This window comes from Apodemus sylvaticus, chromosome 2 (assembly GCF_947179515.1).
Source record: "Apodemus sylvaticus chromosome 2, mApoSyl1.1, whole genome shotgun sequence".
NCBI classification, from domain to species: domain Eukaryota; kingdom Metazoa; phylum Chordata; class Mammalia; order Rodentia; family Muridae; genus Apodemus; species Apodemus sylvaticus.
In genome coordinates this window covers 176,584,477-176,608,972 of record NC_067473.1, presented here as the reverse complement: position 1 = coordinate 176,608,972, position 24,496 = coordinate 176,584,477, and positions in this window count along the sequence as shown.

Here is a 24,496-nt window from a genome sequence, read left to right as displayed (position 1 = left end):
GTAGAACTCAGGGAATTTCCCATTTTCTTCTATTCAATTTGTCCCTTTAAACATTGCCAACCCTCTTTTCTTTCTTTTATTTCCTGGAATTCGTCACTGTTTTCCCATTTCAATGCCATCCTATGATCCCCATTACTGAGGTAAGTGTGGTCAGATAATGTTTGTCTGCCTTGACTTTGGTTTATTTTATTTAAAGATAATCTTTCGTTTCTTCCTGTTGGCACACTGCACTGAGTTTTCTTTTGCTCTTTCTTTTTCAGTAAGGTTTAAAAAATACAATCAGTCCTGATTATGATTTTGAAATTGTGCTTTTAAAAATATTCACCATATGTGGGGACTGCTTTGTTCCACAGCTGCAAAAGCTGCATACATGTCTGTTAGGATTTGAATTGGAAACATTTTCTAGTTTAACTGATTGATCGACCATTGTTATTATTGTCTTATTATGGTGGTTTGAATAAATATGGTCCCCTTAGGTTCATATATTTTAATATTTGGTTGCCAGTAGATGGAACTCTTTAAGAAGGTTTGGGAGGTGTGGACTTTTTAGAGGAGGTGTGTCTCTGGGGCTTTGAAGTTTTAAAAACTTCATAACATACTTGTGTTCATTCTATCTATCAATCTATCTACCTATCTACCTGTCTGTCTATCTATCTGTCTGTCTGACTACATATATATGTATATATCTATCATCTATTTATCTATCTACCTACCTACCTATCTTTTATCTATCTATCTATCTATCTATCTCCCTCTCCCTCTAGCTCTCAGCTATTTCCTCATGCCATCAAAGATGCTAATCTTCTGAAACTGTAAGCCTCATTGAATGCTTTCTTTTATGAGCTATATGAGCTTTTATGGTTATATGTGAGTCTCTGGCAGGAAGTGATAATGTTCATTATTAGTATTTTAGTACATTTGCTGATCTAGAACTTCAGAGACATTAATTACTCTTCTAACATTTGCAGGAGTTATTAAGTGAGCACCTATGTTGTCACTATGCTCATTGGTTTCTGTAGATATTTTATTTCTCCTTTTGATTTACTATAATGATATATAATTAAATTTACTTTTCTACTATCTATTATGATATATTTTATAGTTTCCATGAAGCTGCAAAAATATGTCACAGTGAGAATAGAATATTTTGCATTAACAACTTAACATCAACATAAAGAAAACCTTTATAATGCTGCTTTCCTGACATTCTGTGCTGTGGTGTCATAATATACTTCATTTTAAAACTGTGTTTGATAAAACTTTCATACTGTTGTTCTTTTTTGTTTTTTTAAATTAATAATTTTATTTTTACATCCCAAATATTGTCTCCTTCATAGATCTCCTTCCCAAAGTTCTTTCCTCCTCCCACTTCCCCTTCAACTCTGAGAGGTGCTCCCAGCCCCCTCCCCTCTAGCCCCCAACCCTGGTGCATCGAGTTAACAGCAGCCCTGTGTTACTTGTGTGTTAGGTGCATTGGATCAGTCCATGTATGCCCTTTGGTCAGTGGCTCTGACTCAGGGAGCTCCCAGGGATCCAGGTTAGTTGACACCATCGGTCTTCCCAAAGGACTGCCATTCCCTTCAACTCCCTCCATCTTTCCCTAACTTTTCCACGGGACTCCTAACACCTTCTGTTTAATACTTGGCTGTGAGTATCTGCATCTGTTTCAACCAGCTGCTAGCAGAGCTTCACAGAAGACAGCCATGCCCTAGACTCCTGTCTGTAAGCACAGCACAGTAATGGTGTCAGAGACTGGTGCCCACACATGGAATGAATTGAAGTTGGCCGTACTTGGCTTGAATCTTCCGTCTCTGCTCCATTTTTGTCCCTGCATTTCTTTTAAACAGGAGCAATTTGGGGTCAAAAGTTTTGTTGCTGAGTTGGAGGTGGTCTCTGTGGGTTTCATATCCCCAGTGTTGGTTATTTCAGCTAAGGTTACCCACATTGAGTCTGATAAGTGGGTATTAGTCAAAAGAACACAATACTCATGATATATCCCATAGACCCTAAGAAATTAAACAAGAATCAAGCCCCAAGTGAGGGTGCATCAATCCCACTTAGAAGAGGAATCAAAATAATCATGGGAGGCAGAAGGGAGTAGGGATATTGATAAGAATTGAAGGGGAAGGGGGAGCAGGGGCAGAAGTGGGTGAAGAGAGCAGAGAGTTAGAGAGGGCCAGCAGAAGAAACAGAAATATTCAGCTGCCAGGGGAGGGAATTGGGGTAACCTCTAGAAAGTTCCAGAGACCTGAAATGGGGGAGGCTCCAGAGACTCAATGTGGGTAACCATATTATTGTTCCTTATAAATCCATTGTTAAGTACTATTTGTATTAACTTTATTGAGCATTCAACACAGTGTATCTTGATCAAATCCCACCCACGTTTCTCCAACTCTGCTTTGACCCATCACTTATTTCCTTACCCATCCAAGTTCTAAAAATCTTGTCCTTTTTCATAAACCATTGAGTCCAATGTTTGTTACCCATGCATTCTTGTATATGGAACTCTCTTGAGGTGTGTGGTTGACCTAGCAGGGGTAACACTATTAAAGAAAACTGCCTCCCAGGAGCTACTATCTCTGTGTCATTCAACAGCTACAAGTAGGACCTCATGTTCACTTCACTCTTCCATGATTGAATTTTGTGTAGCCTGAGCATGTAGAAATCTTAAGCATGCTGTCACTTTTGTGAATTCACATTCACAACTCCCCTGTTGTGTTCAGAAAACACTGCTTGTTTATAGATACCCATGGCTTCTGTCTCTTACAATATTCCTGCCCCCTTTCTCACACTGACTCCAGAGGCTTGGGAGGAAGGAATGTGATGTCATAGTTAAGGTTGAGCAATCAACAGTTTTTTAATTCTCTGAACAAGTCATGGATTCCTGTGTCAATCTGCATTAACTACTACAAGAAGCACTTTGGAGGAGGGCTGAGAGAAGCATTAGCACATGGGTGTAACAATAAATTATTAAGAATTGTTTTGCAACAATTGTCAAATCTGGAAATCAGAATCAGGGAAATACACTTTCTCCTAGTGCTCATAACCTTTATAGTTACATGCTCTTGGCCATGATAAAGGTGACATCTTGACAAGTGGGCTTTAAATTCATCCAGAAAGTAGTTGGTCACTACCATGAAATCTATGGCACTGGTACAGCAAACATGTTTTGCTAGGCTAATCATTATTGTACCCTACAGGGTTCACAAAAGGGTAGGACTGATAGCTTCTTTTTCTCGTCTGGTAGTGAGAATAACACCTTCCAGAACTATGAAAGTGAAATCTAACCAATATCTTTTGACTTTCACCATATGGTTAAGAAGAATGAAGTATTACATTATTGGAATATATTGTATCTATCCACGTATTTTATTTTGTCAGTGAAATTTATTTCTGCATGCATGTTTTTATTTATCTGTATAAATCCAATACTTTTATTTATCTGTATAATCTAATTACTTCTACTGAAGCAATTCCTTTGAGCATTTCTGGCTAAACAGGTGCAGTCTTGAGTAAATACTTCTATTTCTTTTTTGTCCCTTATGACTGTCATTATATTTCTCTCTTTAAAAGACAGATTTTTTTCCATAGTATTTATGGTTCAGATTGTTTCAGCTGGTCAGTTTTGACCATCTAATCTCCCTTCTCATTAGTATCAAGATTAATTTTAGTAACAAACTGAGTTCCTTACATCCAATGTACCCTTATCTCCTGCTTCATTTTGGATTCTCTGACTTCGACTTTAACCATGCGTCTAAAAGATAATCATGTGAGATTTTTGGCTCTGACCATTCATTTGTGTCTCTAAACTTGGGCACCTCATCAGTTGTTTGTTCTCTCTCTGAAGCTCTCAGGAATTATATGTTGGTTCACTTGGTGATGAATTTTGTCTTACACTTTTTCCACCAATTTGATACATATATAATAATATATAATACATTATAAATACATATTATATTTATATTATTATATAATATATAATATATTATATTTTTCTCCTTTCTTTGTTGCTTTTCTGTAAAAATAGAATCTGTACTCAAGGATTGGAGCATGCTAGGAAATTTCTGGATCACATAGCATTTCCCCAGCTCTTTGTTCATTTCCAAATAACTATTTTCAATGACTTTTATTATCTAATGTGTTGATTTGTGTCCTTTGAGTTGGTCAAGTATTTTCTGAGCATCTTTATTGAAATGATCATATGCCCAGCTCTCAAATTTTTACTTGCTTTATTTAAATGGTTTCTAACTCATTTTCTATTGGCTCTTTTTTTGAACACATAGGTTTTTCTTTCTATCTTCAATTGTCAGTTGATCTGTTGCCTCATAGCTCACTAAGATTAAAGAATTATTTTGAATTCTTTGTCAAGTAGTATAGAGATTTCTATTCTTTGTTAGGCAAATAAATGTCTCTTGGTACCATGATTTGACAGCTTGGAGAGAAGATGTTTTGGGTTAAGTGAAAGCAACATTTTTTATAATTTTAACTACCTTTTCTCATGGCTGTAATTGTGTATTCTAGCCTCCAGTCTGGATTCAGACTTCATGAATGCTTTCCAATTTGGTTCACCTATAAGGCTCTAACTCCTTATCAGTTTTCTCTTCCTATTAACACATGTGTTCTTTGGTCTATTCCTTTTATTAATACATAGCTTTTTCTTATTTTTATTAGTTGTTGATCTAGTTTCTTCTTTATATTCTCTCCTTGTTATTCACGCCATCGGTTACTATTATTAGCTAAGGACAAAGATGAACGGAGCTAAGGAGACAGCTCCATCATTAAATTCCTTGCTGCATAAAAATGAGGATCAGAGGTCAATAATCAGAACTCTTATGTAAAAAATGAATGGAAGTGGGTCATGATGGCACAGGTCTCTTATGCTAGTACTGAGGACATGGAGAAAGAGTATCTATAGACTTTATTGACCACCCAGTCTAGCCGAACTGGTAAATTTCACATTCTGTAAGTGACCTTGTCTCAGAAATATAAGGTGGCTAGTGATTTATGAAGTTACTTAAATCAAATTCTTCCCCCAACATAGATGGTTATATGCACTCATTCACAAGTATATCCCTATATATATACCTCTCACACAAACATACAAACATACAAGATAAAGATCATAAACTAAGCTTATTCCTGTGTGAATGTTATATAGTCACATATGGTCACTTAAATAAAAATCCACTAACGATATCTGGTTATGTTACTGCTCTTATAGACTACTACATTTTCTCTCTCTTACTATGCGTTCTCTTAATTACAAATAGTCTTTCTGCTTCCTGTCCAAATTCCAATTAGAAGTCATGATTCCTAATATTGCTAAGGAATCCACAAAGCACATAGGAATGAATTGTGATTTAAAGCTACAAAGCTCCACTAGCAGAATGGTTTCTAAGCAAGAGACATTTTATCTAGATGTGTCCCAGAACCATATCTAATTCTGAATCTACAAATGAAGATGAAATGGAAAATATGGAATGTAAGTGAAGGTTATGACACCTGAAGTCATTTAAACAGATCTCCAAGGTGAAAGTTTGTTACTCCACCAGAAGAGGTAGAGTAGTCATCCTGGCTTGGTTTACTCTAAAATGGCACTGCTTATTCATGTTAATTAATAGAGTGAACATGAAGAGGTTAAGGTAAACTCTACATTCAAAGATCAGACATACAATTTATTCTTGATTGTAAAAAATTTCATTTTTGAATGAAAAATGTTGCCTGAAAAGTTTGACAGATAGTCATCATTTGGACAAATATGTCTTATGGTAACATGGTTTATTTAAGAATGCTAAGGCTGAATTTGTCCATTTATTGTGGTTGATATATGAGTCTAGACAAATTCCCCTATGGTATAGACGTTACCATTCTGTAGATTCAGTTCTTATTATCTGAAACACACAAAAGTAATATACAAATTGCATTTAAAATAAGTGAACAAAACAAAAGGAATAAAAGAAAACAAATAAAAATAAGAATTTAGTTTAACTGAAATATTTAAAGAAAGATACATTTCATTTGAAGTTAAAAAACCCACTCTATAAAACAATTGACTTGTTGCTAATTTGCAATTTCTTTTGTTAATTTCTGTACATAAAATCGCAGAAAGACATTGCTAGCACTGATTATCCATGGTGCTTCTGTTTTCAATTTTTAATTTTTATTACCATTTGAGAGAGAATGAGTATTGCGTATGTGATATGAGAGGCCAGCTGTGCCATGCTGTATTGTAGAGTCCATCATGATTTACCCTTCCTTCCATGACTCAGGTCACCAGGTTTGCCCATTCAAGCCTTTAGTTATAGCATTTTCAACATTTATCTCATATTGTCAAATCCTTTTAATTTCTATTAATTTCTGTTTATATATGGATATAATTCTTTATTAAGATTTATTCTATATTATGTATATGAGTGTTTTGCCACATGTAGTATGTACACCAGATGTATGCACTGCCCCCAGTAGACAGAAGAGAATGTTGAATCACTAAAAACTGAAGCTATGGAAGATTATGAGCAGTCATATGTGTACTGGGACCTGAACTTTATTCTCTTGAAAAGGCAGTGTCTTTAACTGCTGAGGAATATCTTCAGTTCAACAAAGCACTTCTTTTTTTAAAAGAACGTCCATTATCTATAAAGGGATTATATTCCTCATATTGATTTTCTATAATTATTATGGAATTGAATAAAATAATATATGTCACTCAAGATAAAGTAGTCTTACACCATCACTAAAACAAACTTTTGCCATTAGCATCCCAACTGAAAACAACTGAAGCCATTCACTGAGACCCACTCACATCATGATAAGTGGACCTTTATCATGACCAGCCTAGACTGTAATTTCATGAGAAAATGTGGCATTAATTTTCTCACAAAATATTCTCTTCTCTGTGTATTTCTCCCAGTCTTCACACCATGAATTATAACTGAATTGTCTAGTGAGCAACTCCAAAAGTACTGATTAGCTACAAACAGTGGAGTTGTGTTAGCATCTGTAACCTACACGACAGAAAAAAAATGTAAGGATGATCAATAATCCCAGCTCTGATGGAAGTGGGGAAACTTGGTAATGGTGACAAGATAGTAATAGTAATGAAAAAGTAAATTTAGGAAAAAGAAGAAAAGAGAGGTGACAACAATAGGAAAAGACAGTAGTAGATAATTGTGACTATTAGGATATCCTCCAAACATAAAGACTCTGTCCACAGATTAAGCCATTGTTCATCTTACCCATGAGGTGACTCTGTAAATGGCTTCATTGATCCATGACCATGTTCTGTATCTTATGCAACAGTGGATCAGTCAGAAATTTGATTGTGTGAGCAAAGGGGAATTAATAGGCGAGGCTGTGCTGGGATAACCTTCTTGCCTCCTTTGCTGGTTTGTTCTGCTGCTTCCATCTCTTCATTTTAAACTAGAAGAAAATTTCTTATGATGATGACGATGAAGGTGGAAATAACCCTTTGGCCTTCCCATTAGTCAAATTAAAATGTTCCTACCGTGCTGAAACTATCAAATCATTATGTCTACCAACTTTCAAAATGTGTACCATGTCTGTGTATGCACATATGTATAAGTATGCATTCATGAGGTATGTACAGTGTCTATAATGGCTTCATATAAAAAAAAAAACCCTTAAAGCTAATCTCTGAAAAGAAAAAAGTCTGTTTTTAGAAGGGAAAAAATATTCTTTTCAAAGACAACAATTGAGTAGAACTAATGAGCACTGGCAGAAAGTTCCAGGGAGGTCTCAGTTGATGGAGTTGCATGATGCTATGAATTCAAGAGACGCTCAGGATCCGTTCCATTCTTCTTTCAAGAGTGGAAAAAGCAACAACAGGGTGGTGCATTGTCTAGGAAAAGGGTTTAACCTAGGAGACCTGGAAGCACAAAGTTGCTTCCATTATATAAAAAGCCTTTTACCTGACTATGTGGGTATTTAACATCCAGAACAATCTTCCTAGCACATAGTTATTAATATCACCTAAAAGCATTGTGGACAATCCACTGTTCTTGGGTATCAAGATGAACTTGCTTCTGAATCTGACATGACAATAACTGATAATGAGTCTGTAGAGAAATTGACTTAATTTCCCTTACTATGCATTCAGGCCAAATGTTTATTTAAAAGCAGACTACTTTTCCAATAAGCAACCCAGGCAGGTAGAGTAAGATTTCTGTTCTGTCACACAGGTGAACATCTGGTCTTTTCCCCAACAACTTTCCCTTTTATATCTTAATCAATGCACTTTTTGAGTTACTGGCCCTGCTTATGGGAGAAGTGGGGCATGGCACAAATATTGACAAGGCTTGGGCTGCTCTTCTCAGCGGGTGTGATTTGGGCTGCCCTGGGGAAATCTGATCTGTATGGTCACTCGTGGGGAACTTTCATTGGTATTACATTCCCTCCTTTTATTAGTCAGCACAGATTACATTTCTCTCCTGAATTACTTTACCTAAAATACTTTGCTTTGGGAAACAAGAATGTGTGTAAAATGACAGAAGAACTAGATATTTATGATTTCAGCATCTTTCGGTGATGGAGTGCTGAGGGCTGGGAAATTATTTCAAGAGTCCAGTCAGGGAGGAGACTATGAGGGTGACTGGTAATCACATCCTGGCTGGAATTCCAGATACTCTCTGCAACCCCACACATGTAAAGGTCGCTGTTCATATTCACTGTGTAAGAGGCCTTAGTGAGATTAAAACAAAAGGCTGGGTAGTGGGAAATGAAATCAAAGGATCATGTCAGGTGTGATAAAAGAGATTAAAAGGTGAGCAAAAAGAACAGAGACTTTAGGACAGAAGTCATGAAGAACTAAGATATACCTTGTGGAAGCCATGACACTTTGAGAAGAGAGAGAACTTCAACATTACAATTTACATTTCAAAACAGGACACGCTATCACCAAATAAGTGGTAAATCACTTAAACAATATATGAATACAAATTCCTAGAAAAATGATATAATTTTCTGGAAAATTTTTGCCAAAAATTGCACTAGATTTAAAGCAATATTGTATTCTTTTATATTGTCCAAAGGATTGAAGAATACATCTATAGAAGCCAGGGCTGCTTTCAATGCAAGTGACGAACATGAAATATAAAACAGAAAAAAATGAAAACATATATTCACCTTTTACTTTGATATATTGAGATTTTTTAACAGTAATTTCTTTTTTTATTCGATATATTTTTATTTACATATCTTTTTAATATGTATTTTTATTTTCTATATTCTTTATTTACATTCCAAATGATTCCCCTTTCCCAGTTCCCTCCTCCATATAAGTCCCATAAACCTTCTTCTCTTCACCCATTCTCCAATCATCTCCCTCCTCTTTCTCTGTCCTGGTACTCCCCTCCAATGCTAGATCAAGCATTTCCAGGATCAGGACCCTCTCCTTCTTTATGGGAGTCATTTGTTATGCTAATTGTGCCTTGGGTATTCAGAGCTTCTGGACTAATTAATATCCACTTATCAGAGATTGAATTCCATGTGTATTTTGTGATTGGGTTACCACACTTGGGATGATATTTTCCAGATCCAACCATTTGCCTAAAAATTTCATGAATTCATTGTTTTTAATTTCTGAGTAGTATTCCATTGTGTAAATATACCACATTTTCTGTATCCATTTCTCCATTGAGGGACATCTGGGTTCTTTCCAGCTTCTGGCTATTATAAATAAGACTGCTATGAACATAATGGAGCATGTGACTTTATTGCATGCCTGGGAATTCTTTGGGTATATGCCCAGGAGAGGTATAGCAGGGTCCTCCAGAATGTGTCATGTCCAGTTTTCTGAGGAGTTTTAAGAAGATACAATTATTCAAATAATATAAAATTATAAATTTTTCATTTATGACTTTGGCATACTTATGCTGTTTGGGCTTAGGAGATCCTAGAGTGTCTATAAATGGAAATATGGATGGCAGTGTAAACATCCATCCCTAAGGGAAAACCCCTAGGTCCTGGACTGCAGAGGGCATGCTGGATAAGACCAATGCCTGGTGGTTTCTCAGTGTTGATCATTACTTTATCAACAATGTGAAGTCTAACCAAATCAAATGTCTGAGAGAGACCCTTGCAGGCTAAAGTCTGTAACCGAGCTTGACCTCAATGTGACATGAGTATATGAGGTGGCAATATTCAGATCCTGATTCCATGGATTTTTAACTTTCTTTGAAATATTAAAAAATTATAAAATGTCTTTGCATAATTAGGAAGCATGATCATATTGTTTTTCCAAAAGACTTGAAGACAAAGAAAGAATATATTGTGTGTCTCAGTATGAATATATGAAAAAGAATTGAAGAAAGGAAACAAGATGAAGAAAATTGATGGATTTTAGCTATATTACTTGAAATTGATAGTATTTGCTGATAAATTTAATAGCTATATTTTAAGCTATGGCTAGGAAATTGGTTTGGGAAATCAAGTGACAAATCCTCAAACAGAATAACTTACATGCTATGAGCAGTAAATCACCTTGTTCCATATTCATTTCCTGTGAGATTTTACAGATTTGTGTAATAGCTGTTATTATTCTTATTTTTAAGGATGAACTAACAGGCTCTCAAAGTTTAGGTGGCTTGCCTAGTAACAAAACTTGAGAGCAACACCCATTCTGCTCTATGCCAGGTCTCCTGACACAGGCAGGAACTCTATCTTACACATAACGCTCTTCTTACTTCTTGTAAATTGGACCTATCTACCATTATCTCATGCTTAACTACAGTTTCTCAAAAAAAAATGACTATATTGAAAAAATGTGCCAGTAATACCAAGCTAGGAGGAACAGTTGCAGAAGGAAGGGAATTTAGCAATCTTTAGCCAAATTTTGGCCTTTCTATTAATCCTTGCTGATTGTGATAAAGGTTTCCATGGTGTAGGCACTCACTAGTCTCATGAACTGATCTTGCAGCATCAACATTGAGAGCTGAAAGCCATTAGGCTGCAGTAACTTGGGTCACTATTGTTATCATTAAGAATTTATGTAGCACTTTATATTTAGAAAGAGGTCAATGAAATGCAGACAGAGTGGAGTGTTCCTTAAATGAATAAATCTGTCCTGGTACCTCAGTAACACAGTTGGTTCATCGGACAGTTTCCATTCTTTTTGATTTATAGCAGAGTATAGTATTTATAACAATGCAGCGTTTAAAACACAGAGAAGCTGCTGTTGTTTGCTCCGTCACAAAATACCACATTTTAAAGTTAACAGTTTCAGAATTAAATACTCCAGGTTATCAGGTGAGTACAAAGAAGCAGGTTTATACCTTGGTCCCAGAAAATTAAGAAGAAGTTACCCAGATTCATACCGGAGACATTACTACCTATCAAAACAACTTCAAAGGATGGTTTGTTTATTTAACTGTTGATGGATATTAAACACAAGGCTAAACACACACACACACACACATATGCACATGCACACAACTCTGGCAGCACCATATACTCAGGCTGTAGCTTTAATGTTTATGAAGAACTTACACATTATTTCTTTTAGTGTTCATACTAATATGATGGAAGAACTGGCAATTTAATGAAGGAAGCAGTTTAATAAGGAACACTAAACATTTCTGTCATGTTACAGCACACATGTACATGAGAAAATCCCACTCACTCAGAGCATTCAGCCATCGCTCAAGCAGACTCTCCGATGATTGAAAGTATTAAGAAACTGTTTTGAAGGGTCTTTCTCAGTCTCCAGTCTATTTTTATTTCAGAACAAACTAAAATACACTATTTGTTTTAGAAAAGCAGAAAAGCCACGTTTGAAATATTTTTATATTTAATTTAACTATGTGCTTTTTAGCATATATTTAGTATACAGAGCCCCTGATTCCTGCTTCATCCAAATAGGCATGGGGGTGCATCATGGTGCAACATACACAAAGTCTTTGGTACTCAGGACCTTAAAGCCCAACATTATAGAAATATAAAAATTTAAGTAGAATTCTTGAAGTGTTCATATGACAGGCCATAAACTCCCCCATTTGAGTGGCTATACTGAAAACTACAGAATTATACTATTTGTGGAGACTTTAAAAGTATTTATTTTAATTAATAGCAAATGTATCTGATATTAAACAAGGATTATATGATGAGAATTAAAATCTTTCAGATTTTGACATAAAATCACAAAGATAAAAATATGAAATTTCATGAGTCATAAATTTCTCTTCCATACATTCATACACAAATACATACATACATACAGGCATACATACATATACATACATCTGTTCAATAATGAGTCATATCTCAAAATGTTAGTCATGGAACTGTTTATTTTAGTTAATACTGAGAATAAACCAAATTTCAATCAACGAAAAGACTGAGATAATGGCATGTTTTCTTCAGTGTTATATGAGACATTAGGAACGTGTAGTGGCACACACCGTCAACTCTACCACTGAAGAAGACGAGTGTACAGTTGTGGAAAACACAGTAAACTGTATGATTGCAAATCTCTGTTGCAAATGACTGCAATTAAACCACACAACTCTGGAAGCAGAAATGTATTTCTCCACTAAAGACCATGAATTCTAGATGGTGCTTGACACGTCTGGTACATTTCATCAGTCTGTTCACTTGCCTACTGATATTAACACCAATCTTACAGTTTCTTCAGTACTGTCTAGCCAAATATAAGCCTGGAAAATGAAAAGAGAATTTAACTCCTCCCACTTTCTCATCCAGCTATACCCTCTTTATCTTTATGCTTACATTTCCCCCCTGAAACACATCCTTCAGTTTTTCTCTTCCCTCTAGAACTCACAGCAGTCATGCTTTATCCCTCTTCTGTCTGTAGCCATCGTATTTTCATGGCGTCCTTGTTGCTATAGCAGTGGTTCATTGAGTGAACTCCTCTTACTTTACTCAGACCATTGATGCAAGAGGTCATCCTCTGCTTCATAAACCAGTGCATTCAGCACGCTTCCAGTGACGCCTGCTGTTGCTTCTCCTCCTGCCTACCGACTGCTTTGTCTACTGACTTGAATGTGTACTCATCTTCTTGGAGTTTTTGAGTAAGTCCTCGGACCTCTCCTTTCTTCAAGTCTATCCTTTTGTAAAAGATATGACCTCATCAGGTCTCATACTTTTAATGCAATACAAGTGTGGATGACCTGTCTGCTCCAAGTTTACTTTCCAAACTCTCCTTGTTATTGCTACTGAGATTTTAGCAGAGAATAAAACATCAAGACATAAGGTCTATATTTCTAATTGTCTTTTATGAATATGATCCCATCTAGTTCCATGACAACTTTTACTTTCTGTCGCTCAGGTTCAAATCCAAAAAATATCTTTGACACTGCTTTCTCTTCCTAGTAACATTAGCCCATCCTATTGATCTCATTTCAAAGTATACAACATATATAATTCTACCACATAACTTGGGATACTGTTAAAAAACTGATAGTAACAGGACTATTCCAGTGGTGTTTTTTGAACTTCCTATCTACAGACTGCTGTTTTTAAGTCAAAAATATATTTGCATCATTTGTACACTTAGGTGCAATATTTATATTTATTTCCTGATATGAAGCACTAGCCATATCATCTATATATTAAGATTAGCTTATATTCCATAATGATTTATAGTATTATATGAATTCATCTTTTCATATATTATTAGTATGATGATGATCATTACTACTATTATTATTATTTATCTAAATTTTAATGTCCCAGAGGCCATGACTCTCTCCAGGTTCAATTTCAATTTCAACTCTCTCTAGTTTATTATGAGAGCTTAATCAACTTCATAAGTTGCTTGGTTTATCCAAACATGTTTTATTTCACTTGAGTTTCAATGTGCAGCCCACAAATACTGAAGTAATAAGACTCCACAGTCTACACCAACACTGACCTGTACCCTATCAGTAGTCAGCAATGAGCTTTGGAGGATAAGCTGGTTTCTCATGTTCCTCTGTGTCAGGATTCAGGTACACAGGGTAAGACGTCGGAGGCAGCGTATAAATGCACAGAGGATTCCAGACAGAATCTTAAAGTAGTAAATGCACTTTCAAAAATGAAAAGGTTTACTTCAAGGTCTCGGTTCCTTATACTGTTAGAAATATTATTCAGGGAAGGTCTTTTAAAGAAACTCTGTTCACATAGTGTGCAATTTCATGCGCAGGTCTGTGAGACTACTGGGGACTTGCTTTCTATTCTATAATTCATTTGCCACCTTCAACTGTTAGCACATATGTATGTTTATTTAAGACTATATTTTACATTTATTACCAAATTAAATAATATATATGCAGTACCAGGAGGAATATCTTCCCTGCCCCCGTAGTAATATCATGCACTAAAATTTTAAAGAATAGGAGAGATGCCCATCTATCCAATGTGCCTCCCCACATGGGTCTCTTCTTTCCTCCAAAGGAACGTCTACCTTTCGAATTTCATTGAGTTCATAAGCTCACAAATAAGTTCTACTGTAATAAGGAAAGTCAAAGGGGGAGAGAGCAGAGTAAAGAAAACATGGAAGCGGAGAAAGGTGCACAGAGCTGCAACAGCGGAATCCGTGGTCGTGAGGCATCCCTTCCAATGATTCTTCTATCATGAATTAAAAGATTGGAGGCCTTTCGACCACTCTTCCAGTTTTAATCATAGGAAATCCCTCTCTTTGTTACAAAAAGAACATATCGTAGAAGTCCAGTCTGAGAGAGACATTAGGAGAAACCATAGATGGACATTAAAGAAAGAGAGGTGGAATACTCAACCAGGCACAATCAGCAATTTAAAAAGCAGTCATCACACAGGAGCTAAGAGAAGTGACCTGTGCTGTGGATTGTTAGCTGGTGGTCCTGAGGTTTGTGTGCTTGTTCCTTGTTTGCTTGCTTTGCTTTCTTTTGTTTTCATCTAGCAAGGTCTCACAAAGCCCCTGGTGGCCTCAGACTCGCTATATCATCCAGGGTAGTTTTGTGCAAGGTTTTCTAAGTCTCCTTACAAAACAATGATCCTTTCAATTTTGCTGGCTAATGCCAGCCTTCCAAACCAACCATCTTTATACTTCAGAATGATAATTGGGCATAATTCAATTTTTTCATTTTAAGTGCTCCTCTTTATCTATATGCACAAGCATGTGTGCCTCTGTGTATGTGTGCATGTGTGCGTGTGTGTGTGTGTGTGTGTGTGTGTGTGTGTGTGTGTGTGCATAAGCTCAGACAATGATTTTCTTTTCCAGAGAGGTATGGCTACTCATGCAATTGTATCAGGTACTAAAAAGCTGAGTAAGTTGATTTCCTAACACTTCTTTTCAGAGGAAGAAAAAGTACAACTCATATTCAATGGGATTTCATGAATACCATTAAAGGACAGGATCCTTGAGAAAAACTCTTCTGCTAGCAGAACCAAAGAACCAGGATCTAGAGTTCTATCAGGAATAAGTAGGAAATAAGCTTCTTCTTTTTTTCTCACCAATATGTGCTTTATTTTTTTCTTTTTTTAATATTTTTATTTTCTATATTCTTTGTTTACATTCCAAATGATTTCCCCTTTCCCGGATCCCCCCTGCCCATATGTCCCATAAGCCTTCTTCTCTCCATCCCTTCTCCAATCACCTCCCTCCTTTTTCTCTGTCCTTATATTCCCTTCCCATGCTAGATCAATCCTTTCCAGGATCAGGACCCTCTCCATACTTCTTCATGGGAGTCATTTGTTATGTAATTTGTGCCTTGGGTATTCAGAGCTTCTGGGCTAATTAATATCCACTTATCAGAGATTGCATTCCATGTGTATTCTTTTGTGATTGGGTTACCTCACTTAGGATGATATTTTCCAGATCAAACCATTTGCCTAAAAATTTTGTGAATTCATTGTTTCTAATTGCTGAGTAGTATTCCATTTTGTAAATATACCACATTTTCTGTATCCATTCCTCCTTTGAGGGGCATCTGGGTTCTTTCCAGTGTCTGGCTATTATAAATAAGGCTGCTATGAACATAATGGAGCATGTGTCTTTATTGCATGCCAGGGAATCCTTTAGGTATATGCCCAGGAGAGATATAGCAGGGTCCTCTGGAAGTCTCATGTCCAGTTTTCTGAGAAACCTCCAGACTGATTTCCACAGTGGTTGTACCATCTTACAGCCCCACCAGCAGTGGAGGAGTGTTCCTCTTTCTCTACATCCTCGCCAACACCTGCTGTCTCCTGAGTTTTTGACCTTAGCCATTCTGACTGGTGTAAGGTGAAATCTCAGGGTTGTTTTGATCTGCATTTCCCTAATGACTAATGATGTTGAGCACTTCTTAAGGTGCCTCTCGGCCACCCGAATTTCTTCAGGTGAAAATTCTTTGTTAAGATCTGTACCCCATTTTTAATAGGGTTATTTGGTTCCCTGGGGTCTAACTTCTTGAGTTCTTTGTATATATTGGATATTAGCCTTCTATCAGATGTGGGGTTGATGAATATCCTTTCCCAATTTGATGGTTGCTGTTTTGTCCTTTCAACAGTGTCCTTTGCCTTACAGAAACTTTGTAATTTTATGAGGTCCCATTTGTCAATTCTTGATCTTAAAGCATAAGCTATTGGTGTTCTGTTCAGGAACTTTTCCCCCCGTGCCCATGTCCTCAAGGGTCTTCCCCAGTTTCTTTTCTGTTAGTTTCAGTGTGTCTGGTTTTACATGGAGGTCCTTGATCCACTTGGAGTGAAGTTTAGTACATGGAGATAAGAATGGATCAATTCGCATTCTTCTGCATGCTGAGCTCCAATTGATCCAGCACCATTTGTTGAAAAGGCTATCTTTTTTCCACTGGATATTTTGGCTCCTTTGTCGAAGATCAAGTGACCATAGGTGTGTGGATTCATTTCTGGATCTTCAATCCTGTTTCATTGGTCCTCTTGTCTGTCACTGTGCCCTGATGAAATAAAAAGGGTCATAGAAAGTCTTCCAACCAAAAAAAGCACGGGACCAGATGGCTTCAGTGCAGAGTTTTATCAGACCTTCATAGAAGACCTAACACCAATACTCTTCAAACTATTGCACAAAAGAGAAACAGAAGGAACTCTACCCAACTCATTCTATGAAGCCACAATTACGCTGATACCAAAACCACACAAAGATCCAACAAAGAAAGAGAACTTCAGGCCAATTTCTCTTATGAATATTGATGCAAAAATACTTAATAAAATTCTTGCCAACTGAATCCAAGGACACATCAAAATGATCATCCACCATGATCAAGTAGGCTTCATCCCAGGGATGCAGGGATGGTTCAATATAAGGAAATCCATCAATGCTATCCACTACATAAACAAACTCAAAGAAAAAAAACCATATGATCATCTCATTAGATGCAGAAAAAGCATTTGACAAAATCCAGCATCCTTTCATGCTAAAAGTATTGGAAAGAACAGGAATTCAAGGCCCATACCGGAATTAAGCTTCTTAAGTAGGAAACTGCGGGGAGAAATAATGGCCTACATCCTGCAGTGATGCCAGCTCAGCATGCTCTTCTCTCAGCTGTGACCCTAGGGTCTCATCAGAGTCAAATATGTTTTTCTACATTTCTTTTTTCTACATTCTTTGTTTACATTCCAAATGATTTCCCCTTTGCTGGTTCTCCCATCCCCATAAATCCCATAAGCCCTCTTCCCTCCACCCATTTCCTGATCAGCACCCCCCCCCCCACTTCTCTGTCCTGGTACTCCCCTACAATGCTGCATCAAGCCATTCCAGGACCAGAGCCCTCTCCTTCCTTCTTCTTGGGAATCATTTGATATGTTAATTGTGTCTTGGGTATTCAGAACTTCTGCACTAATATCCACTTATCAGTGACTGCATTCCATGTGTGTTCTTTTGTGATTGGGTTACCTCTCTTAAGATGATATTTTCTATTTCCAACCATTTGTCTAAGAATTTCACGAATTCATTGTCTTTAATTGCTGAGCAGTATTTCATTGTGTAAATATACCACATTTTCTGTATCCATTCCTCCATTGAGGGACATCTGGGTTCTTTCCAGCTTCTGGCTATTATAAAGCTGCTATGAACATAGTGGAGCATGTGTCCTTATTGCATTCTGGGGAATCCTTTGGGTATATGCCCAGGAGTGGTATAACAGGGTCCCCCCGAAGTGTCATGCCCAGTTTTCTGAGGAACTGCCAGACTGATTTCCAGAGTGGTTGTACCAGCTTGCAATCCCACCAGCAGTGGAGGAGTGTTCCTCTTTATCCTCATCCTCCCTAGCTCCTGCTGTCTCCTGAGTTTTTGATTTTAGCCATTCTGACTCTTGTGAGGTGAAATTTCAGAGTTGTTTTGATTTGCATTTTCCTGATGACTGAGGATGTTGGACATTTCTTAAGGTGCTTCTCAGCCATTCAAAATTCTTCAGGTGAAAATTCTTTGTTTAGCTCTGTACCCCATTTTAATAGTGTTATTTGGCTTTGTGGAGTCTAACTTTTTGAGTACTTTGTATATATTGGATATTAGCCCTCCGTTGGATGTAGAGTTGGTGAAGATCTTTTCCCAATTTGTTGGTTGCTGTTTTGTCCACTTGACATTGTCCTTTGCCTTACAGAAACTTTGTAATTTTATGAGGTCCCATTTGTCAATTCTTGATCTTAGAGCAGAAGCTATTGGTGTTCTGTTCAGGAACTTTTCCCCTGTGCCATGTCCTCAAGGGTCTTCCCCAATTTCTTTTCTATTAGTTTCAGTGTGTCTGGTTTTTGCAGAATTCTATCAGATCTTCAAAGAAGGCCTAAGACCAATACTCTTCAAATGATTCCACAAAATAGAAAAAGAAGGAACACTACCCAACTTGTTCTATGAAGTCACAATCACATTGATACCAAAACCACACAAAGATCCAACAAAGGAAGAGAACTTCAGGCCAATTTCCCTAATGAATATCGATGCAAAAGTACTCAATAAAATTCTTGCCAACCAAATCCAAGAACACATCAAAAAAATCATTCACCATCATCAAGTAGGCTTCATTCCAGGAATGCAGGGATGGTTCAATATACGGAAATCCAGCAATACAATCCACTATATAAACAAACTCAAAGAAAAAACCACATGGTCATTTCATTAGATGCTAAAAAAGCATTTGACAAAATTCAGCATCCTTTCATGCTTAAAGTCTTGGAAAGAACAGGAATTCAAGGCCCATACCTAAACATAGTAAAAGCAATATACAGCAAACCAGTAGCCAGCATCAAACTAAATGGAGAGAAACTTGAAGCAATCCCACTAAAATCAGGGACTAGACAAGGCTACCCCCTCTCTCCTTATCTACGTTTCTAAAGGTAGTCTTTGAGATCTAGGTGTTAGTTGTGGACTTAGGTCAATCTTTTGCAGGGTGGAATCTAGATTCAAAAATCTCAAAGGATTCCAGGACACATTACAATCCAACTGTTAAAATTCACAGACCAAGAAACTTTGAGTTAATTAGTAAGCTAGTTAGGAGAGAGATAGAGACAGACTGACAGACAGACAGACAGAGATACAGAGACAGAGACAGAGAGACAGAGACAGACAGAGAGACAGACAGAGACAGAGAGACAGATGGGAGAGAGAGAGAGAAAGAGAGAGAGAGAGAGAGAGAGAGAGAGAGAGAGAGAAAAGAGGGATTCATCACTTCCTAGGGTGAGGTTCCACAAGACTCTAGATGTATCAATGTCTCAATAGAAATCCTGAATGCCAGGCGAGGTTGGAATGTTATATTTTAGGTGTTGAGGTATCCTTAAAAAAGTGTAGCTGGATGAAATGACTTTTGAAAAATAAGAAAAGGACAGAGAGATGGAAGGAGTAGTAGGGAAAGAAAAAGTAAAGAAAGAACACATGAGAGAACAACATCCAACATTGGAAATATGCATCATAAAGGGAACCTAGAACATGAGGAAATCCATGATAAACTTCAGATAAACTAAAGACGAGAGTTCATCATCGTGAGATTTGCAATCCAAGAAAGTTTAAAATGCAAATTTTCAGTTTAAAAGCATGTTCAGAGAAATAAAATCAACATACTTTCCAGATAATCTGAAAGCATCAAACAACATATAATCTAGTAAGTGTGACTTAAATATAGATTTTATATTTTATAGTTTTCTGGTAATTTTATTAACAAAATTCATGTCCTTTCTATAGATAAAAAAGTGATGTTGAGGATATGCATGTGTAGGGGAATTCATTTTATTATAATAATGATCATATAAAGTATATACATATTAAACTATCATATTACATGTTATTTGTATTCATGTATGTCAATTTAGTATTTTATTTAAAAAACAGAAAATTTTTAAAAATTCATGAATAAAAGAAGGATGGGCAAGATGGAAGGAGTAAAGGAGGGAAAGAAAAGTAAAGAAAAAATGAGAGAAAGAGGAACAAAACAAAAGACAATAGAAAAGGGGCATCCAACATTGGAACTACGTGTGGTAAGGGAAACCTAGAACATGAAGAGATCCATGAGCATGGGAAATGCTATAGGGTTTAAGTTTAGAGTGAAAACAAGAAAAGCTAATGAATAGAGAATATGGAAAATAATAACATCCAGAGGATAGCTGTATTTTTACCGCCTTGCCTGATCAGATAAATGATGACCTGGTTGATACTGTTTTAGCATCTATCTTTCTTGCTATGATAAAGTACTCAGGCAACAGACACTTAAGAAAGAAGGTATTTATTTTGGCTTACAGTTATAATTTATGGCTCATTGTGGTTTGAAGGAGATTGTGAGAAGATCTCATCTGATTATATTGTATCCTAAGTTAAGAGACAGACAACAGGTAATGCATGCTGATGTGCACGTTCCTTTCTCTCAGGTGGGGACCAGTGGCACCCACAGCAGTTGAGTCTTCACATTCAGACAACTAAATCAAGGTAATTCCCACAGGTATATGCAGAAGCCCACTACCCAGCTAATTCCAGATGCTGTCAAATTGAATATTTATACTATCACAAGCAAATTGATATTTGGGTGTATAATAAATAGATAGTCAGACAAGTAAATAGATACTAGATATAAATTAAAGATAGATAGGTAGGTAGATAGATAGATAGATAGATAGGTAGGTAGGTAGACAGATAGATAGATACTAGATATAAATTAGAGACTGATAGGATGTAAGAGTAAGATGGATGGATAGATAGATAGATAGACAGACAGATAGACAGATGATAGAAAGATGATCAATTAATAGATACTAGGTATAAAGACAGATAGGTAGCAAGATGGATAGATAGATGACAGATTAATAGGTAGATAGATAGACAGATAGATGATAGAAAGATGATAGATTAATAGATACTAGGTATAAATTAAAGACAGGTAGCAAGATGGATAGATAGATGATAAATGATAGAATAATAGGTATATACATAGATGCATACATACATACATACATAGATACATAAATATGTGGATACATAGGTATATATATAGATCATAGGTACATACATAGATACACTGACAGATAATAAGAGAGATAGAGTAAGATAGATATGATTAAGAGATAAGATGTCCTATAACAGACGGAAAAACACAAGCAAGAATAACTAATATGTGAAATAGTAAAATAAAAAAATGATGATGGTAAAATGAGTTGTTGACTTATAACGTATAACTAAAATGTTTTCTGAAATTATACTTATTTATAAAGAGAAGTACAATTATTTCCCAGTAATAAACTAATGGGATCTTAGCAGCAAATATAAATGTTTTTCAGTATTAAAAAATTACTAAAATTTAAGGATTGATTAATAAGATTACAAGTCATAGTTTGTGAATAATTATGACACATTAAAATATCTGCAAAAAAGAATGGGCTAAGGAAAGGGGTGATTACTAGCTAATATAATGGGTAAAACTAATGGGAAGCAGCAGGAGAAAGGGAGGGTATGGAGGGTGTTGACAGTGTAGAAAGCACATATTGTCTTTGAAGTCTTTATGGTCCCTTTACTTACTACAATAAATAGGCACCAATTAAAAGGGTTTAAGCATATTAAAGGGTTTTTTTAGGGTTTGTCTTTTCTTTTTCTTTATATTGTTTTTTAATATTTTATTAGATATTTGCTTTATTTACATTTCAAATATTAACCCCCTTTCCACATTACCCCACTGAAAACCAACTCTCCCATCTTCCCTCCCCCTGATCATTCCCTCCCAATATCCTGACTTGCATTCCCTTGTTCTGGGGAATCGAGCCTTCATAGGACCAATGGCCTCTCCTCTCATTGATGTCTGAAATGGTCATCTTCTGCTACATATTGGGCTGGAGAGATAGCTCAGCTATTAAAGGTTAGGCTCACATCCAAAAGTATAAGTATATGAAAGTTTAAAAGTAGTATCAAAACTGCTCACAGCACCTCCCACAGCATAACAAGGGATGGCTCCAGGTGTGAATCCTTCAAGATCAACGTAAAATGTGGGCACCATGGAGCCAGAAGACTCCACATCCTTCTGTTCACAGCCCACCAGGCAAGAGTGATCTCCCAGCAGAGCTTTCACTTCTGGGTGCAGAGGTGAGATCTCCACCTTCTCTCTGGAGGGGACCAGCTAGGAGCAAACAGGGCATAAGGTCAATGGAGCAGCTGGCACAGAAGTCTTCCTGCAGCCATTTGTACCAGGGAGCCAGGAAACTCCACAGCCTTCTGTGCATAGCCTGCTGGGAAAGAGAGAGATCTCCCAGCAATGCTTTCACTTTGAGCTCAGAGGAGTAAGGATGCAGGCTTACAGGCCCACAGGAGGAATACTCCAGCCAGAGACAACAATACCAACTAGCACCAGATGGTAAAAGGCAAGCACAAGAACCCTACCAACAGAAACCAAGGCCACATGGTGGCAACACAGCCAGTTCTCCCATCACAGCATGTCCCGGATACCCCAACACACTAGAAAAGCAAGAGTTGGATTTAAAAATCGTATCTCATAATGCTGATAGAGTGCTTTAAGAAAGACTTAAATAACTCCCTTAAAGAAATACAGGAGAATATAAGTCAACAGGAAAAAGCCCTTAAAGAGGAAACACAAAAATCCCTTAAAGAAATACAGGAGATTGTGGGTCAACAAGCAGAAGACCTTAGAGAAGAAACACAAAAATCCCTTAAAGAATTACAGGAAAACACAAACAATCAAGTGAAGGAACTGAGCAAAGCCATCCAGGATCTAAAAGTGGAAGTAGAAACAATAAATAAATCACAAAGTGAGACATCTCTGGAGATAGAAAACCTTGGAAAGAATTCAGGAATCATACATGCAAGCATCAATAACAGAATACTAGAGATAGAAGAAGAACCTCAGGTGCTGAAGATACCATAGAAAACATTGACTCAACAGTCAAAGAAAATGGAAAATGTATAAAGCTGGTAATCCAAAACATCCAGGAACTCCAGGACATAATGAAAAGACCAAACCTAAGGATTATAGGTATATACAAGAGCGAAGATTTCCAACTTAAAGGACCAGTGAATATCTTCAACAAAATTATAGAAGAAAACTTCCCTAACCTAGAGAAAGAGATGCCCATGAACATACAAGAAGCCTTCAGAACTCCAAATAGACTGGACCAGAAAAGAAATTCCTCCTGTCACATAATAATCAAAACACCAAGTACACTAAACAAAGAAAGAATATGAAAAGCAGTGAAGGAAAAGGGTCAAGTAACATATAAAGGCAGACCTATCAGAATTATACCAGACTTCTCTCCAGAGATAAAAGCTAGAAGATACTGGGCAGATCTCATACAGACCCTAAGAGAACACAAATGCCAGCCCAGGCTACTATACCCAGCAAAACTCTCAATCATCATAGATAGAGAAATCAAGATATTCCATGTTAAAACCAAATTTACACATATCTGTCCACAAATCCAGCCCTACAAAGGATAATTGATGGAAAATGCCAACACAAGGAGGAAACTACACCCTAGAAAAAGCATGAAAGTAATCTTCTTCCAACAAACCCAAAAGAAGATATTTACACAAACATAAAAATAACATCAAAAATAACAGGAAGCAACAATCACTATTCCTTAATATCTCTTAAAAACAATGGACCTCGAGTTAGCACGGCGGCGGCGGCAGCGGCGGTAGCAGTGGCTGCTCCAGCTGAAGGGCCATCAGCGGTGGAACCAAGGCGACACAGGGTCCAGTTAGGCCCTGCGCCCACGACCACTGACCTTCGCTGACCAGCCGGGCGGCAAGCAACTGCGGTTCTGCGGAGCCTTTCGCTGCACGGAAGCCACTTCAGAACTCGGCTTCCCGCCAGTCAGGAGAGACTCACCTCCATCTTGATCCCGGGCTCCAGAGATCGGTCAGACTGAGGTACACAAACATAATCCTAGGCCCAACACCGCAGGGGTCTGAGCCAGACGGGCATTGGCCTGCACCCAGGCCCTGGGCTGTTCCAGTGGCCATCGGGGCGCCAACCCAGCCAGGAGTTTTTTTTTTTTTGCCCCGGCTGGCGCACGCGCCGCCATTTTGCCTACAGGAGCCAGAGTGCTCGGGAGGGCAGAGACTGCTAAC